We start from the raw sequence: 18,533 nt of genomic DNA, 5'->3' as shown, positions 1-18,533 counted from the left end.
GAGTTCAAATCCCCGTAACCTACTCAAAAGCCAATTATATAGGTTAACCTGTAATTCTAACACTACTGCAGGGAGGTGGGAGGCAGAGACTGACTGGCTAGCTTCACATTTGTGGAAAGAACAAGAAAAAGGCCTGTTTCAAAGAAGACAAAAGGCAAGGATTAAAATCCAAGGTTGTTGTCTTCTGAGCCTCATGTGTGCACCATGGCATATGCACACCTTCTCTCACACACATACAAATATATACTTACACATTTAATTTTTCTCTTCAAACTTCTTAGCCCTGTTGTGTTCAATATTGGTTTCATGGGACTGAAGAGACACTCCTCCCTAGAATTTATAAACACTCCTTCAAACTAACTCATGATTAGATGTCATTGATTGTGTAGCTATTACTGTGGGTGGGACTTGAATCCCTTGATTGACAACACCACCAAAATTATATGGAGTGGGAAAAGGGCAGTTCCTATGTGAGAGGTTCTAGTAGCAGTCAAAACTTTAGTGTATCTATTGGAAAGCTTCACTGAGTAAAGGTTCACAACTAACTAGCCCAAATTTTAATGCATATAAGAAATAACAGGCTTTAGGCAATAGAGCTGCAGGCATTAAACAATTTGCAAAGTGCAGAGGCAACATCAACAAACATTCCAAGGAAAGTCAACAACCATTTTCCAAACCCAGAGGCAAGAAAAATTAAGATGATGCATTTGAAGCTGGTATCATGTGTACTTTCATGAGATGGTCAACTGGGCCACACAGACATGAATATCTACAGGAGAAAATCTACCCTCTAAATAGAAAGAAGTAATTCCCAAACTCCAGACCTATCCTTAAGTTCTGAACATGCGGAAATGGGATAATTAGTCGACCACAAGTTTCCTCCTGCCCCGACATGTGGTGTTTTAAAACTGAGGGTTCAGAAATATGTTCCCATTCTCTCGTTAAGACTCCCAGACTCACATATGCATGGTGTTAATTAACTGGGCTTCCCATGGTTAATCGTTGTATCTATGCCAGAGAGCAAAGGTGCTTCAACACCCAGGATGCCACCCCTTAGGAATTCTGGGACAGTTGTTGGCCACTGGAGGGCAAATTACCATCAGACATGGAGCTTAAATACATGACCAAACAGGACAAAGGTGTGGTGACAGAGGAGTCGTGTTCCTTTAAATATGATTGGCGTCTCCATTGGGCTCGGTTTGCAGTTTGAACAAGGATGATTCTCTCTGATGTTTCAAATCCGCTCCGTATTTGACTTTATGCTCCTCATATTCACTTTGCCTAGTCATCGCAATGGACTAGCAGCGGGAAGCACACAGGAAGGAACACACCAGGCAGTGGGACCCAGAAGCAGCACGCATACCTCCCACATTCCACTGCCTAGCATTCCCTCTAGCATCATAGCCACGCCTACTTGCCTTGCAGATCAGCTGTGTGATCAAGTAGAACCAGAAGAGGATTGCTAGTCACCAAATACGTTTGTGTTCTTTTCCTATGTAGAGTGCGCTCATCCTGTGTCCCACGAGAAGCCCCTGCCATTCAATGTGATGAAATTCGGAAGTTATGTGGCCAGATGGTGGTTCCTCTGGAAAGAGTATTTCTCACCCCACACGCTCTTGTCATCTCATCTGGATTGTCTCCCTTAGACTGTTATCAAAATCACTGAATAATATTCGCTTCGCTCGGGATAGAGCAGGATAGAAGTCAAAATGGTGTTCCATAGGACCGGGAGCCATCTGGCTCCCCATACCCACCCACCCTTGTCTTTCATTCTCCCCTTACCCTGTTCCAACTGTCTTGGCCACCTTCCAACTCTTGAACCGCCAAGCATATTCCCAGCCCAGGCCTTGGCTTTTGCCTAATCCTCTGCTAGCGTACCCTTCTATAGATACCTAGAATAATCCTTCCCCAATTGGAGTCACATCCACTTGGAATCTTGATATTGATGTCCTTGGGACTTCAGCTATGACTACATTGAGACCCTGGGAAAGTTAAGTATGTGGATTCCACTCTTGACAAAATATAATTACTGCTCAAATGATTGGGAGTGAGTCCTATGTTCAAGTAGTACACGAGAACTTGGGATGGTGTTCTGGGGGTTTTGTTCTTCTGTGGTCTGTGCTCAGGTAGGTCAACTCAAGAAATACCTTGGAATTAGAAATAGTATAGCTCAAATGTTAGGAACAAATGCCAGGGCTCAAAGTGTCTCCTGAACATATACCTGCCTGGCCCTGCATTCTGTGTGACTGTGCATGCAATGTGACTGTTCATGCATTGTGATGTGCATGCAGTGTGGCTGTTCATGCAGTGTGGCTGTTCAAGTGGTGTGACTGTTCATGCAGTGTGGCTGTTCATGCAGTGTGGCTGTTCAAGTGGTGTGACTGTTCATGCAGTGTGGCTGTTCATGCAGTGTGACTGTTCATGCAGTGTGGCTGTTCATGCAGTGTGGCTGTTCATGCAGTGTGGCTGTTCATGCAGTGTGGCTGTTCATGCAGTGTGGCTGTTCATGCGGTGTGGCTGTTCAAGTGGTGTGACTGTTCATGCAGTGTGGCTGTTCATGCAGTGTGACTGTTAATGCAGTGTGGCTGTTCAAGTGGTGTGACCATGCAGTGTGGCTGTTCATGCAGTGTGGCTGTTCATGCAGTGTGGCTGTTCATGCGGTGTGACTGTTCATGCAGTGTGGCTGTTCATGCAGTGTGACTGTTCATGCAGTGTGACTGTTCATGCAGTGTGACTGTTCATGCAGTGTGATTCTTCATGCAGTGTGGCTGTTCATGCAGTGTGGCTGTTCATGCAGTGTGGCTGTTCATGCAGTGTGACTGTTCATGCAGTGTGACTGTTCATGCAGTGTGATTCTTCATGCAGTGTGACTGTTCATGCAGTGTGATTCTTCATGCAGTGTGGCTGTTCATGCAGTGTGATTCTTCATGCAGTGTGACTGTTCATGCAGTGTGATTCTTCATGCAGTGTGGCTGTTCATGCAGTGTGATTCTTCATGCAGTGTGGCTGTTCATGCAGTGTGATTCTTCATGCAGTGTGGCTGTTCATGCAGTGTGGCTGTTCATGCAGTGTGGCTGTTCATGCAGTGTGACTCTTCATGCAGTGTGACTCTTCTGCAAGGGAACTTGAGGTGGCTACCATCTTATAACTGTATGGAATACTAGTCTGTGAGTTACTAAGAGCATGTCAATGTGCCTCACAACTTGAGGGGTGTAGAACCACAGATTTTTTTCTTGAACTAGTGAGCGATCTCTCCAGTTTATGACCCCTTGCTCAAACAGGGAAAAAGAGCTACAGAAATTATAGAAAGGAGATTTGTACTAGCCTCCCTGTGAGTACAACATAAACTGCTTTCACAACTCATCGCTCTAGTTGGAATCATTCACCAGGAAATGACTGAATGTAAATGTCTTGACCCCACTTGCTGGCTTGGCTTAGATTAATAAGTGGCTCTTTCATGAAAACGTTGTTTGTACTTGCCTGCTGTGTTCTCTGGGATCAGTTAGAGCCACAGCAGACTTTACAGGAACAAGGGATTTAATATGGAAATTAGGGCTTACGGTGACATGGCAAGAGCTGATGAAATAATGGCTGCTAAGTTCCAGCTAGAGGACCTAGACACAGTACCCAAGAACAACCGCTTTGAGTCTGGGACACGGAAAGAAAGCAGCAGTAAAGATGACCAGAATCCACTTCACGATGTCTCCAAAAGTGCTGCAAGGGAATTCACGGCCAGGACTGTAAAGCCACTCTATCTGACCAGATGGGACTGGGGACAGGGGTGAGGAGGAAGGAAGGGATGAGAGAGGGGAGAGACAGAGAGGGAGAGAGACAGGGAGGGGGGAGAGAAACTGTATAAAATGTTGTATAATATACTATTATATAAAAGTTTATATACCATTATATGCATTCAGTTTTGCATTTTAAAGTCACATGGGTCCCTTTAACTCACACACTTGTCCCCACAACCTCAACCATAAGAAGGAGGGGACAGTAGGACATGGGGTCTAAGAATACCGACAATAGTCATCTCAGTCATGCCTGAGGGACCTTGGTCACACAGCAGTTTTCAGAACAGGCTCTTTACCTTCCAGGTGCAAGGATTCATATTTTGCAAGAAATGAAAATCAAAGAGGCCAGGATGTGTTAGGTTATTAATTTTTATGTACTTAATGAGGAAAGCAAATTTCACTTCTGACCTTTCATTTGTCTCACTATAGCCTACAAGCCGAGTGCATAGTTTTCAAACCAGGAGAGAGTCCTTTGAAAAGTATGGTGTCATCTCTTTAAAGTATTTGGGCAATTTGTGTGGGCACAATCTGTGTTAAGAAATAGAAAGACACAGCTTTGGTGATGCATTTACTGGTGATTAGATTTGACCCTGCACAGAGTGATCTACTGCATAGAGAGATGTTCATAAAAGGGCAGTCGTGAGAGTGGGTGACTGAGCGATTCATCAAGATAGGAGTGGGTGGCTGTCTCCTCCCCTCACAAACATGGCCAGAAGATAGTCCATGGGTTAGCATAAGAAAGCACATTGGAAAGCGAAGGGTGCTGGCTTCCTCCTGGTGGCTCTTCCTGCTTACTGACATCTTGTCAAGCAAATTGACTGGGTAAGTGCTAATCAAGTAGGAAATACAGACAGGCCGTGGCAGCCCAGAACGGATTGCTCATACCAAGATCAGCGCCCTGGTTTCTGGGAGAAGTAGCCTTGAACAGGTGAGGTGTCTGTCTGTCCAGTCCCACACATCCGCACCCCCATCTTCCTCTCAAGCCCTCTTTCTCTGTTCCCCTTTCCCCTCCTTCCCGTATTTCCCCATCCAACGTTCCCCACACTGATGACAAGTTTCTAAGACAAGATAATTTGTGCTCTTTGCAACAAGCAAGTGTCCAAGGTAGCTAAGTGTCCTCAGAGTTTAACCTCTAGTCCAACTTTGTCTACTAGACATGGGACAGTTGAGAATTAAGGAGTTATACTGAGAGAGCCTGGGTCTGGTTTCAATTAATAGCTATGATTTTTTGCTGTTTGGTTTTTTTTTTTTTGCGTATTCAGGGAGGGATTAGCAGCTGTTACAAGGGAAACATACACTTTGGAGATCAGTAATCGCTTAACACCTATTAAACCTGAGATCTTAATTCCATCCCTGATCTAGTGAAATCAGGTAATTTTCCATTTGTCTGCTTTATTTTACTGAAAATACTGTTAGAAAGGTTCATCCATATGGTGAACCTCAGAATTGCCTTCCTGCTGTATAGAAATACCACATGTTTACCGTTTCACCTATTGGTGGCCATGGGGGTTGTTCTCCCTTCCTTGGCATTATGACTAGTATTGCTGTGAACACAGATATAACAATAACAGTTTATGTCCCTGCTTTATTTAGTGTTTGTATCTAAGGAATGAAGTTGGCCTGGCGTGTTTTGAACACCCTTTCCAGCCTTGGAGAGTTCTGTTTAGAGTCTTGCCTCCTCAAGGAAGGGATCAATGGCTCCTTCTCAGACATCTAGGGAGTCTAAGGTCCTGCTCTCAGGCTCTGCTCTTGGAGACTTGAACTGAAAGAGAACAGTTTGCAGCTGGTGAGAGGGCTCTATGGGTAAGGGCACTTGCTGCCAAGTCTGATGACCCAAATTTAGTCTTTGGTACTCATGGTGAAACTAGAGAACCCCTCCAAGTTGTCCTCTGATCTCTACCTGCATGCTGTGACACACACACACACATGCTCATGCGCACACAAGTTTAAGTTGACTGTTGCAGGTAGTTTTTTTAAGGAACATAAATAGAATGGATGACGGAGGCAGAGGGGATTCTCAGGCTGGAGACCACAGCAGAGACAAAGCAAGTTCTCCTACTTTACCAACTTGGCTTGTTCATATGCTGTGTTCTTACTTAGTTTACAAAATAGTAAGTCTGCTCATACTAGTTTAGGCTGCTCTCCCCCGCCCCGTTCTCTCCCCATCTTCCTGATTCCCGTCTCCTCTCGAACCCTGTTACCCCGGCATCTCACTTTCTTTCATTTGTACATGTGTGGGCTGTGTGAACTGTGAGTGCAGCTCCCCTCCCATGCCAGAAGGTGCCCGGGCCAGATGAGCTGGAGCTACAAGCGGCTGTGAGCCACTTGACACCGGTGCTGGGAATGGAGCCCGGGTCCTCTGTGAGGGCAGAACACACTGTCCACTTTGGAGTCGCCTCTCCAGCTCTCAGCCTTCCACTTCTGAGTCACACGAGTTCTGTTCTCTCCCAGCCCCTCTCCTTTATGCCTCCTCCTCCTCCTCTCATGGGTCCCTTTCTTAGAAGCTGGGGGTGGGTTGGCGGCTCCCACATGCTGCTCTTGTGGAGGACCTGAGTTTAGTTCCCAGCTCCTTTGTTGGGAAGCTCACACGAGCCTGTAACCCTAGCTCCCCGTAGCTAACACCCTCTCTGGATGCCAGGCATACGTGCTTACAGATACACGTACAAATTTTTGAAGTTTAAATTAAAGGGAAGTTAAGTAAGGCTCCACATGGAAAGAAATTGTTCTGGATTCTGTCTTACTTGTAAAGGCTTTGCACAAATCCATCCTGGATCTCACTCTTTGCATGATTTCCTGGTGACAGCATCGGGCCAGGCTGGAAGTGGCCCCTGGCTCCTGCTCAGAGCTGGATGTTTCTTCCCATGGGGTATTAGTTGATTTCTTGCCCTCAGAATCAATCCACTCCCAAGGCCCAGATGTTTTCTTTATGAACATCAAGAGAGCTATCAGATTAGGGAGCAGGGTCCTGAGCCAGCTGTTCAGAAACCTCCTTTTGAGTCATCCATATCTAGGACTCCAGTCCTGTCCCTTTTGTGTCCCCACTGCACCCTAGATGCTGTTTCAGCATCCCTTGTTCCTCATCTGAATCTGGGGCATGTTGGGGATGGATTAGTCTCTGGCAGTAAACAACCATAAATCATGGGTAGAGATGCAGTCGATTAGAGAGGGGCCATCAGCGCGGGCTCCTTACTCACTGATTGTCAGGGTAGAACAGAGAAGGGACTGAGCCAAGGGACAGCCAGCCACTTGGGAGGCAAACTATCCCCACTTTACCCCCCCACCATCAAATTCCTTCTTAATGCCAGTGTTTTTGATGGACTGCCCTCTTCGTTGTGGTGTCACGAAATGCTTTACTGTTGTAGAAAGCAGGTATAGAAGCAGCCTGAAAACCCCTGGCCTGTGGGTCTGCTGAGAAGGGCCTGGGTCACTCATGCAAAGCATTCGCGAGTGGACTGGTACTGTTTTGCTCAGAGACCTCTCCGAAGCTTACGAATACTGATGGAATAACACTGATAGCGAAAACAAGATGCCCACAGCCCTCACCAGCACTCATCCTGACTCATTTGTCATTTCCAGGTGTGTTAGATACACAGTGTCACACATAATAACATAAGTAGACAGCACAGGCCAGTCCTGATCCCTGTGTGCCCCAGGACTTTTCTCATGTCTAAGTCCCTCCTCTTTCCCTCCACAAGTCCGTCTGTGAAATGGAAGAGCAGTTGGCCAGCGGCCAGCGACCACGGATAGTCCCCATCTAGCCTTGGTCCTAGGAGATGTGTGGGGCAGGCGGCTCAGCAGCAGAATTCTCCATCTGAAAGAGGAGGCAGAGGGCTCTGCAGAGAGTCTCTCAATCGGCCTTATATCTTGAATAAATTGCATGTTGGAATTTAATTTGGAATCCCTGCTGTTTCCTTGATGAACGCAAACCACACTGCAATTAGAGTGATGAAGCAGGCTGCTGGTATGCTTGACAAGGGTGATCTGTCTGAGCAGGGAGGGAGGGAGCAGGCAGTTGGCAGGTGGCGGCTTGGCCCATGCTGGGCATCTTCTTGCATCTCTCTCCATAGAGAAAGCCCCACAGGACAAAGGTTGTATTCTCTAACCACTCCAGGGGCTGCCTGGAGAAGATGACTTCAGATGGCACCTTTTGCAGCCTCCTAGGTAAGGCTGGCTCAGCCCATGGCTCCAATCTCAGAGTCCTACCTTCGCCCCCATGTCAGTACAGAGGGAAACAAGTGTCTATTGGTCTCCGTGTGCCAAGTGTAGGGCTAGCTCTCTGAAGGCATCCTCTCATTGGATCTGCCTGGAAACTTCATGAGAAAAGCATCTTAATCATAGCCACTTTACATGAGAAAACACATGCCTCACAGAGGCCAACTAACCTGCATACAAAGTCATACGGCACACAGCAATATGGTAGATAGGTTCCAAATCCAGCAAGTTCATGTTCCTTTTACCCAGCCTTCTCTTGATATTAGCCAACTTCTGGGACTGGAGAGATGCCTCAGCCGTTAAGAGTACTGACTGCTCTTCCAAAGGACCTGGGTTCAATTCCCAGCACCCACATGGCAGTTGACAATTGTCTGTAACTCTGGTTCTCTAGAGGATTTGACACCTCCATACCAATGCACATAAAATAAAGTTAAATTATTTCAAAAGTATTTAGCAACTTCTTCACTGGAGCTCCTGCTCCTTCCCCCCATCTGCTTTTACTCACCCTCCACATAGCCGCTTCCTCACAGGCAGAGGATGATAGCCTTTTCTGGTGGATACAGTTAGGAGAGTCACCATTCCCAACCACGTGAGCAACTGCTGGGAACATGTCCTGCCTGCTTGGCTTTGGAAGGAAGGCACACACTGCTAGTCAATGCAGCCAGGTACTTGCTGTCAATATCCTGCTCCGGCTCCTCCCCCTGAGACTGGAGAGGTCAGCATGACACGCTTGCGAACAGAAGTAGAAGAGAGACTCATTTGAGCCACAGCCTGTCCTACATACTGTCAAAGCTAATTTAAAATTGTGTGTGCATGTATGCGTGCGTGTGTGTGTGTGTGCGTGTGTGCGTGTGTGTGTGTGTGTGTGTGTGTATGCACACACACGCACACACATGTGGAGACCACGAGACAATTTGCAGGCCTCTTTCCTTCCACTGTGTGGTTTCTGGGATCAAACTCAGACTGTCTGCCAATCATCTTTACCCATTGAGCCATCTTTCTGGCCCAAAATTTATTTTGGATCCCCTTTTCTTCAGCTCCTTGCGGAATTCAAGAAAAGGAAGGAAGCTGTTTCAAGTCTAATCTTGCTGATAATATAACCAGGTACCGCTGTCCGACTGGTGGTGCAACATCAGACTATGCCTGAAACTGCCCCATGGAACCCAAGTGAAGGATGCTTCCTGGTGAGGTCCTAGCACATTGGACTAGGAACTGCAAATCCAGGCCCTTGGGGAGGAAACATAGAGAAACCCAGAAAGCCCAGAGATGACATGACTGACGTCATTTTGGTTACAAAGTCCATGTACAGGTCATGGGCCCAAAGCAGAACAAGTATAGTCAATGGGCCTGGATTCCAGCCCTGGGTTTGCGCCAGCCTGCTGGGTGGCTTTTCTGGGTTAGCTTTAACTTTCCACTGGGGAAAGTAAGACTTTAAATGAGTCATTTTAAAGCATTAGAATTCTATGGTTCTAACATGATTAATGTTCAAGGCAACAGGTCAAGAGGTCCCAAGGCCTTCTGGTGCCCCAGGCACCTATTGGCCACAAATTGCACACACATCATGGTTTTTTAATTCAATCATTTATTCTGCAAAAAAAAAATGTTGTAGATGCCAGGAGGTAGAAATTTGTTATACAAGAAAAGTCCTGGTCTCAGGGGATTGCCACCGAAGGATCTGAGACCAGTAAAGCACTCAGATCTCCACATATAGCACTGCGTAGAGAAGCCATTGGTTCAGAAGCACAAACAGGGCCGCATGCATGGCAGTCTCGGCACCTCTTGACCTCACCGTGGATGAATGTTGACTGCTTGGCTGAGAACAAAATAGCACACACCCTAGCCTTTCTGTAAGCCTTTCTAGCATGGAAAGGTATCCTGGCAGCCGGGAGCCAAGGAATACCACAAAGTCACACCACACAGCACAACTCACACAAGAGATTTATTGGAAGGGGGAAAAAACAGGAGAGAAACAGCAGCAAACTGAGCAGGGCTTAGAGAGAGTTTCTTGGGGAGGGGGTGGAACTTTTCAGGGTAGAGATTGGTGGGATTTCATGTCCAGAGATTGGGCTTTTTACTCTACAGAGTAAAAAGGGTGGGGGCAGAGTCCAACAGTAAGGGCTGTTGGAGTGTTCTGTGTGTAGAACCTGGCAGGTAGAGGTCCTGGGGGAGGGGCGTGTGTAACCCTGTCTGCATTACATAACAATCTGAAGGCGTCAAGATGCTAAGAGGGCTGACTTCCTTGCCATAGTGGAGGGCTGACTTCCTCCAGCCCTTGTGTTTGCCGTGGTCCACAAGGATGAAGATACTCACCACCAAATCTGTTCAGCCAGGCGAGTAAGAAACCACAAGCCTCTGATGCAGTGCTTGCGCCCCCTTCTTTTAAATCATCAGTGAAAACTGGGCATGGTGGTCATGTCTGTAACCCTAGTTAGTACTCAGGAGGTGGAAGCGGGAAGATCATGAGTTCAAGGTCATCCTCCAAGACATAGAAAGTTCAAGGGCAGCCTGGCCTACATGAGATCCTGTTTCAAAAAAAAAAAAACAAAAAAACAAAGATAGAAGAATACTGAAAGCAAAAAAGGCCAACAGAGCTCAGAGCCAACATTCTCAGAGCATGAAGAGAACACAGGTCTGTGAATTGCCTTCCTGAAGAGGGCCTAGTCAGGGAAACAACCACTCCAGGTATTTCTAACAGAAGGCAGTTGGTACAGTAACTAGCTATTCAGGTAATGGAGAAGCTGAGAGGCTAAACCACCCAGAGATTAGTGATTGCAGGAAGCTATTGCGTTCTCAGAAAGGAGTGACCAACGGGGGAGCCAAAACCACGGTAGCTGGTGCCCAGTGGCGTCTACAGAAGGAAAGGCTGCCCAATCGGAACAGGAGCCAGAGAGAAAGTACAGCCACAGCTGGAGAATCTACTGAAGGCAAGAGAGAAGATGTGAGTGTTTCTCCCACCTTCTGTTAACAATGCCCACTGGCCAAGTTATCTGAAAAAAAAAGAGTCTTTAAAATGTAGTTTTCCAGGAGGGGTAGGCCAGGTAGAGGAGGGTGGAGTCTGAATAGCAATAATAGACAGGCAGAGAGCAGCACAGGCTTGGCAGCGCTATAACTAATGTAATAGCAGACTTGAGCAGAATCAGGTGAAGACTGGAACCACTATTTCAGAGAGCAATAAAGCTCACGGGAAAGTAGACACTAGGCTGTGATCACTCTTCTTAGAAATTCTACCTTTAAGAACAACAACTTAAACAGCTTAAACAACACCTACTTAAGACCAGAACTATACAACTGGGTCTTACCGGGATCAAAGTCACAATGTTGGCAGCTGTGTGCCATTTCTCTGGGCTCCAGGGAGACACTATTCCTTGCTCTTTCTGGTTTCTGTGGGTGCCCACATTGGTTGACTCTCAGTCACGCTGTCCCAACCCTTGCTTCGGTCTTCCCAGCTCCTTCTCTCATTCTCCAGCCTCTATCTTATAATTTTACACACTGCCAAAGTGATCCATGATCACCAGTCTCAGGAATTTTGACTTTATCACACTTGCAAAATCCCTGCTACCTTGTAAGGTAACAGAGTCACCAATTCTAAGTTTAGGAGGCTGACATCTTTAGGAAGGCCATTATCTTTTACAGCCCTCACTTATTTTCCCTCTAACTATGGATCTGTGTCTCCAGGGACTCCATATGCAAAAGTGATCACAACCACACTCTTCCAGGCCCTCTGTAGGTGTTCTATAGGTTCTGTGTGGACCGTGACTGCCCTCTGTAGACTGGTACACAGTACACATGTGGAGGATGGTCATCTAATCCTGGGTAGGTTGCCCTTGCATCGTTTAAGAATGCATTGGGCTGCAAAGCTACTACAATATGGTTTCGACAAACCCGCTTTGTCCTTTTTATTTTGTCTCTATGTGGCTGCTGGCTTTGCTTCAGCTTTGATGTTAGGCTGGCATCATGAACTCTGTGGTGACATTGGGTGAGGGGAAGGAGGTTTGGCAGTGAGTTAACCAAGCCCATGTTCCCTTCCTTTGGCCCACTTGTTTCCACCACTGGAATGTGCATGTAGGCTACAGTTGTTCTGTTGATCATGCTCAGAGGCCTCTGCTACCTCAGCCTCTCTTTTGACTCCTGTGATAAAGTCAGCTCTTTAGACAAGTGTATATCTGCAAGGCCTAGAATCCTAGCTGCCTTCCAGGCTAAGGCAAGAAGATTGCAAGTTTAAGACCTTCCCTAGATAAAAGGTAAGTTCAAGGCCAACCCAGGCTACTCATGGAGACCTTATATCAAAATGAAAAGTATGAAGGAGACTAAAATGTGTAGAATGATTGCACAGCATGAGTAAAACCCTAGCTTCAATACCTAGCACTGGGGGGAAATGTCTATGGCCATCTTACACAACCTCAGTGAATCCAGGGGTCCAGTAAACTATTGGTCATGTTGCATACTTTTTCCTAGGGAGATGCATCTGTGCACCCTAATGTCACCAGTGACCCACTAACCTAATGACCCCACCCAAGCCCAACTTGATAAACTAATGCGTTTGTTGCACTTACTCCCTGCAGAATGGGTGAGGGGTGAGTGGGTGACTCTAAAACAGCTGTATCACCAAAATTCCCACCCCATAATGGGTGATGATCTCATGGACGCTGAGACGCAAGAGGAGCGCTGTTTGCAATCCCAGGTGCAGTTCTCATGACCCCTACCTTCTGCTGTGGAATGAGTAAAAGCTCCATTACCATTATGGTAGACCTACTGTCACTGCATTGCTTTGTTTATTTCAGGGTTAGGACTATAAGGGCCAAGGTCACCCCTTTTGCATGATGGCAAAGGTCATAGTGGTTATAATGTGAGAGTTGGACTGTGCCTAGAGTAATAAACTATGCAACAGCAGGTAGGACTCAGAGAGCTCATTAAAGGTCCATAGCATGAATGAAAATGCTTCCTGGTAGTGGTAATGCCCATAAAAAATCACGTGGTGGGGGCTCATGAGGCCCCACCCTTAGCTGAGAGCATTGGCAGTTGATGGCTGAGGGGAGACCATCAGTTTTCTTAGGAGTGTGGCCTCTCTCAGATTGCCCCTGTACCACTGGATGACCCTATGTCCATGCTCAAAGAAGCAGTTCTAACTGAACTATTCATGGGTTATATAGGAAAAAATTAAGAAGACGATATATGAAGTTGGGAGGGGGTTACACAGAGGGTAGGGGAGAAACAGGAAAGGATTCGGAGATGGGCATTATCAAAGTACATTGTACACACATTTAAAACTCCCAGAGAATAGAATATAGGAGTAAAACAAGTTTTTTTTTAAATCACACAGTGCATTCCACTGTTGTTATATGGAGACGGGAAGAAAAAACATGAAATGGCCCATCTCCAAGAGTCAGCACTTTTGAGAGCCTGAGTTTTTGGTCACTGTGCTCAAGTGCTTTCTGGAATTCACTTTCCAAAGAGAGAAAGCAGGATGTTTCCTAGGTCTACCCAGGCCAGAGAAGCAACTCTCCAAGAATAACTACCCAAGTATTGGTATCCAAAGTGCATTGTGTGTGCAGCATCAGTTGCGTGGGATGCAGTCCAGGGGACGGTTGGCACAGCACACACTTAGCCTTGTCCCACAGCTCATTAATCACCCTTAGTTTAAGAGCATTTATCATGATTATATCCAACCCAGTCCCCATGATGAGGTGGGGTGTTTACTTTCTATTTTTTTAATAAAAATAAGAAAAAGTGACAGGCAGTGGTGGTACATGCCTTTAATTCTAGCACTCAGGAAGAAGAGGCAGGCAGATCTCTGAGTTTGAGGCCAGGCTGGTCTACAGAATGAGTTCCAAGCCATCCAGGGCTATACAGAGAAATCATACCTCAAACAAACAAAAACTGAATGAATGAATGAGTGAATGAATGAAAGAAAATCCACATCTTTCCTGTAATTTCTGTGTTGAGGGTCTTAGGACCAAGCACATTCGTTCATTTAATGAATTTTTATTGAGCTCCTACTGTGCTAGACAGTGTCCTAGATGCTGGAAACCCATGGGGGATTAAAGCAAATTTAAAATTCCTGCTTTCATGGAGTGGAGGGACAGGAAATTAACAGAACAAATAGGTAAAATATAAAGATAAGTTCCATGATGTTTCACACTCCTAGGAAAGCTGCTTTCTTCTATAATCGTGATGGTAAGCTTCCACAGAACTGGTTTTAAACCTGTCTAGTTCATCAATGACGGTTCTATAATCTTGAATCAAACACACCAAGAGCTGTTTTAAATGTGATGAATGGGTGGTGAATAGCATCATGCTTCAATGAACACACTTCTGAAAGCCAACTCATCAGAGACAGCTCTGTGTGTGGAAATCAACCCATCCCTGGGGGAGCTTGCATTTGTGAAGATACTTGTGAGGCAACATCAACCCAGTCCTGCCTCTAAAAGCCACCCTGATCCAACACTCTTTCCCAACTGTGCTTTAAGAGATTAGCAATTTACTTTGCTCAGAGAAATCTGCCTAGCTAGCATGGCTCTTTGCTTCAACTGTCTTAAGAAGACACTGAGATTTTGAGTGGTCTTCATCTTTGATACATCTGACAGTGCCTTTGAGATTGTTTTGAAGATTCTCAGCTGCCAACAGTCCATGAGACTCCCAACCAACAGATGTCCCCATCAGGGCCTTTGTCCCAATCCCACTGGATGTTGCTGACATATCTCATTAAAATGTTTTTGGATTCATTTTGTTCCCCTCGGACTTGCAGCTACTTTTTCTTTGTTCTTGCAGATGTGGTGTTTGTATAATTAGAATTTTTTCTAGATGCATCATCTGGTGGATATTTTTGCCATTGATTTGCTTCCTTTTTTCCCTCCTGCTCATTTAGCTTTGTTTTGGCTAAGCTATCACTACAAAGTCTCATTGTGTGCATTTTGTTTTGATCTCAATTGTCTGGCATTGGTTGAATTAACAGAGAGTATTCCACAGGGAGACTGAAGCACAGACCAGAGCAACCCAAGCCAGCCTGAGGACTGAAAGTGACTAGCAACCACTTCCAGCAAAAATAACAGAGAGGCTTTTGTCTTGGGTCCCCTTAAAATTCCTATGAGGCCATTTCCTGTCTTTAGTATTTAGTCAATCCCAGAGCTGACATTTATTGAGTCGTTGAACCTATGGCCCCTTCCAGGTCTCTGCTTGACTAAGGGTTCTGAAACACCCACAGGAACACCCACTCTTGACCTGTTATGGAGGTCACTTTGTCATAGGTTTGGTATGTCAAGACCTCAGTCTTTCTGGTTACCTTTATAAGATGCCCATCACTGTGACAGAACACCTGGGACGATGACATTGCAAGGAGGCAATGTTTGCTTTTGACCCACAGTCTTCTGGGTCTCAGCCAGCGGTAGACTGGCCATGCCATTCTGGATCTGAGCCATGCAGTACATGATGGAGGGAGTACATGGCAGAAGAAGCCTGCTTACTTCATTTAGCCTGGAAGCCAAGAGAAAAGGCAAGAGACTAGTGTCTGATAGCCCCTTCAAGGCATACATCCCTGTGACCTAACCTCGGCTGGGTCCCACCTCTCTTTGTTGAATTTATGGTGGGGAGAGATTGCATGTGCCTTGAGACATATGTGGAAGCCAGAGGACAAGCTGCAGGGGCCTCTTCTTGTCTTCCACCATATATATCTGAAGAATCAAACTCGGGTTGCCAGGCTTGGTAGCAAATGATGAGACCCACTGAGCAATCTTGCCAGACTCAGGATCCTCTTCTTATATGTTCCCTAGCCTCCTAATGGCAGGCCAGCAACTAAGCATCTAACTACAAGCCATAGGCCTAGGCAAGTCTCCTTCTTATGCAAATGTATATTCAATATATATCAATTTGTGATAAAAGTAGCCAAACGAAATTGTCTTAGTTTACTAGGATTGCCACACTTAGAAGACTAAGTGACTTAAGTACCGTGTGGCTCCTCATTTCCTCGGGGTTCTAAGGAGTCTGCAATCAGGTTGTCAGTTGATTGATTTCTCCCCCCTTAGCCTACAGACAGCCAACCGTGGCCTGTGTCTTCACACTCTCTCCCTATTGTGTCTATGAGCACCCAGATCTTCTGATTTTTCAAGGCAGTAGGCCATGTGGAGATGGACCCATAGTAATGGCCTGCCCATAACTTCATTCCTCTTTGTTTTGAACCTGTCTTGAAACAGAGTCACCCTTTGGGGTACCTGTGGTTAGGATTCCAACTTCAGGATTTCAGGGGAATGCATAACCCTTGGATCACAGATCACTTAGTGAAGATCTTGACACACAATGGTAAGAAATTAGCATTTTTAAAAATAGATCAGGAAAATTGTAGGGGAAATATGTTCAATCTTGAGCTTCTCCGATTAATATACCAGGGGCTAAACACAAAATACTAACTACAAGAAAGAGTCAGCTCCTCTGATCAAACTTCCGGACATCTGTTCCCTGTGTATGACTCTATTGTCACCATCCACTTGCTCACCCATGTTCCTTCTGCTTTTTCTCATGACCTTGTAAGTGAATTTGTCATGGGAAAAGAATGATCACATTGTAAAATGTACCATGCTGAAAAATACCAGAGCAGAGGCATATCAACAGAAGATGAATCTTAACCAGAGCTAAACCGAGGGATAGTAACAGGATTTTTGTAAACTTCAGCTACAGCATTCCGAGGTCATCTCTTCTTTCATCGATGTCCCGAGCTTTGGGATTTATGTTCACAGAATCGTTAGTGAATTGTTGAGGAGGAAAAATGTTAAAAGTAGTGTGTGGGAGAGGCAAGCAGAGAAACTAAATGACCCAGAGATGCCACAACTTTTAAGGGACAGGAAAATAATGTTTAATAAGGCAGTTGCTGGGGGTTTCTCTTTAGAGGCAGGTAAATGTTTAACCAGAAGTCCCCCATTCCACACCATTTTGGGAGCTGTGAGATTTGGTATATGCCAAGTTCTGTGGTGTAAATACTCCCACCAGGACCAATTTCCAGGTAACCACATGATGTTGCTGACAGAGAGACTCTCAAAGGCGGGTGTAACCACTGCTCAGAGAGCTTGGACAGAGACTTGGAATTACAAACCAAGTGAAAAATGAATCAGCAGGGACTCCAAAAACCATCTGAGCAGTATGATGCTATGAACCCTCAGAGTCAAAGTCAACTCAGTCTCTTTTGTTCACTGTGCTCTGACCTGAAAAGGAGAACAGAAAAAATAAGTTTTAAGGAAATATTGTCAATTTAAGAACCTTTCAATATGTAGTCTTATGCAGAATTAAATAAAATAGAAATGGATGTAAGCATCGCATTTACCGTCAGACAACTGACCCAGGGAGCAGAAGGTGCTCAGTTTGCTCAGGGGTTACTTAGGGCTAGGGCTATAGCTCAGTAGTAGACTGTTTGTCCAGCATGCATGAGGTCCTAGGTGCAATCCTTACTACTGCAAAAAAAAAAAAAAAAGGAAAAGAGAAGAGATGAGAAGAGACACATTACCTACACATAAAACAAGCAGAAGAATCTTTAGGAGGATAAATGTCCTGTGACATCACTGGGAATCAAAATCTGTTTTTCACTGATCTGAATGAAGCTGATTCTGGCTCCATGAACCCCCTCCTCTTGTCTAGCAGGGGACACAGGCAGTCATCTGGTCGATGATCTATCTCCTGGCTTCACTATTGGTCACTATAGTGGTCACAAGACTCCATTCAGATCCATCTGAATCCTCATCTCGACAATAGCATGTCTCTAATGGACTGTTAAGCTGGGTTGCTAACTGGAACAAGTGCCCACCTCTCCTTATGCCCTCAGCTATGCTCCTGCCTCTACTCCCTCCACAGTGTAATACCAGCCGCATTCTCCCTCTTCTCACTTCCTTAAAATTTCTGCTTTCTTGTGGTGACTGTTGGCCTTCCTAGAGCATTGCATACTGCCATTGCTCTATGCAAAGCAACAGTCCTTCCTATTCTACCCCGTAAAGACAGGGAGCAAACGTGCTGTGTGGATGTCATCTACCCAATGCCTTGGACATTCTTTAAATAAACAAACGCTCCATGTCTTTCTCTGAGATCACCACTAAAGCATTCCAAGGAATGGGACCCTATTGGGCTAAGCCTCCATTAGCTTCCTTTTTGTTTAGTCATTCCACTATAGTCCAACCCATTATGGCCGATGTCACGAATCAAGGCCACCCAAGGATAAAGAATTCCCTGCAAGTGTTTGAGGATCCTCAAAAGATGGACACATGTGTAAAGGGAAGCCTTCCCGCCAGCCTGGTTCCAGAGCCGCATCAGTCCCAAATGAACACACAGGAGGCTATATTAATTAGGAAGCTGTTGCCTTGCTTGTTTCTTACTGGCTAGCTCTGACTTAAGTATTTACCCCATAATTGTTAATCTAAGTATTTCTCTTACCAGAGAGGTTTCCAGGCTTCCTACCCCATGGCGTTACATCTTGACTTTCTGAGTTTCTCTTTCCCAAAGTCCTTCTGGACTCCTAGTCCCACCTATCTTGGTTCGCTATTGGCCAACAGTGCTTTA

The 18,533-nt window shown here is 45.6% G+C and overlaps 1 long non-coding RNA gene across 1 annotated transcript; it reads right to left on the bottom strand.

Annotated features, from left to right (window-relative positions):
• Window positions 1–16,821: 16,821 nt before the first annotated feature.
• On the bottom strand, window positions 16,822–17,973 carry LOC121140212. Its single transcript, XR_005877010.1, has 2 exons — window positions 17,311–17,973; window positions 16,822–17,191 (listed from the first exon to the last, which is right to left on the bottom strand). It is a non-coding gene; the product is annotated as an uncharacterized LOC121140212 (long non-coding RNA).
• Between the last annotated feature and the right edge of the window lie 560 nt (window positions 17,974–18,533).

This window comes from Mesocricetus auratus, unplaced genomic scaffold (genome assembly GCF_017639785.1).
Source record: "Mesocricetus auratus isolate SY011 unplaced genomic scaffold, BCM_Maur_2.0 Super-Scaffold_100004, whole genome shotgun sequence".
Classification (NCBI taxonomy): domain Eukaryota; kingdom Metazoa; phylum Chordata; class Mammalia; order Rodentia; family Cricetidae; genus Mesocricetus; species Mesocricetus auratus.
The sequence above is the reverse complement of the archived record's forward strand: the minus strand, read 5'-3'. Positions and strand labels throughout refer to the sequence as shown.